At 34.4% G+C, this 1,412-nt stretch overlaps 1 long non-coding RNA gene across 1 annotated transcript; it reads left to right on the top strand.

The window, feature by feature from the left end:
* The first annotated feature begins 65 nt into the window (after positions 1-65).
* LOC106951226 (uncharacterized) lies at positions 66-603 on the top strand. Its single transcript, XR_001425781.1, has 2 exons — positions 66-241; positions 495-603. It is a non-coding gene; the product is annotated as an uncharacterized LOC106951226 (long non-coding RNA).
* Positions 604-1,412: the final 809 nt, after the last annotated feature.

The following is a 1,412-nucleotide window of genomic DNA, read 5'->3' as shown; positions in this document are numbered from 1 at the left end:
ATATATATATATATAGTTATTTGTTACCTTTTGACTGATGCTTTTAATTTGAAATGATTTTTAAAGGGACAGGGTTGCTAAGTGATCTTCACAAACTTCTGACAATAACTGACAATTAACTGTTTGGGACATAGTGCAGAGAGTAAGAGAGCGTACGAGTCACAGTTATAGGGAGGTAACTAAGGAATAGTCCAACTAAGGTCTAAACAATTAGTTAGGGCTTGGTTGATGAGGGAACAAGGTGACTGTTTTGACGAGAGTATTGTATAGATTGAGCGTAATGTTTATGTTTCGACATGAAATAGTGTTAATATTTGATTGACTGTCGAACAGTTGGAATACGTTTTAGTTAATTTGTAATATAGAAATATTATAGTTAATCAAATACATGTATTGTAAATTTAATGTTATTACATAAAGTAAGGTTTATAGGTTAAGGCAAAAGGTTAGAACCACTTAGAGTTACTAATGGTATTTTATTTGAATGTTTGTAGCTCTTACGGTGTGTTCATGTACAAAGGCTGTTGAATAAAGAAACGTGAACCATCAGTTTGAGAGATCATCCTTTCAACCGGGACGCTACACTATATACTTTTGAAACAACTAAATGTTTTGTAACTTTTGTAAATGAAATCTGCTGGCTCTATATATGTATCACATGGAAATAAGCTTTAAATTCAGATTGTTTTTAATCCTGTTTTTATTTAGTGAAATTTAATATAAATAAATCTTTTTTCTTTTTTTTTTCCCCCCCAACTATAGTGGTATAATACCCCTTGTGTTGAGTTATGAGTTTCAACCCAATTTTGGGTCAGTTTAACCAAATTAAACAAGTCAATTCAACCCAACCTTTGGTTAGTTGCCATAACCCAATGTGCTGGGTCACACCATCAACCCAACCCAGTTGAGTTAAAACAACCCAGCGTTGGGTCGGTCCATATTTGACCCAGCGCTGGGATACGAATTGGGTTATTTTTAACCCAGCAGTTTCCAAGAGCCATTTATCTTTTCTGGTGTTTATCGCCACCAGGGGGCGGATTTAATTTTGAGTTCTGAGTGTCTGATGGGGGGATGGGTTATTTAAGGTCAACCATGATTCTGTTCAGGTGTTGTTAATAGGTAGAGGCAAACAGTTTTCTACCGTGCTTGGTTTGGATCTATGTCGAATTTATGTGGATCTAAATGGAAACAGTAAGACAATGGACATTGTTCTGAAAATAAATTATTTTATGTCAAACGAAAGATCGGCATCATGAATCTTAATTGAGCGCACGTAAAACCAACGCCTTTCAAGAACAACAACCAGTAGCCTAAAATATAGGATTTTAGCCGCTACAAAAAAATCTATCTATCTATCTATCTATCTATCTATCTATCTATCTATCTATCTATCTATCTATCTATCTATCTAT

Source organism: Poecilia latipinna, unplaced genomic scaffold (genome assembly GCF_001443285.1).
Source record: "Poecilia latipinna isolate Pla-1442-1.1 unplaced genomic scaffold, P_latipinna-1.0 Scaffold448, whole genome shotgun sequence".
In the NCBI taxonomy this organism is placed as follows: Eukaryota; Metazoa; Chordata; class Actinopteri; order Cyprinodontiformes; family Poeciliidae; genus Poecilia; species Poecilia latipinna.
The sequence above is the reverse complement of the archived record's forward strand: the minus strand, read 5'-3'. Positions and strand labels throughout refer to the sequence as shown.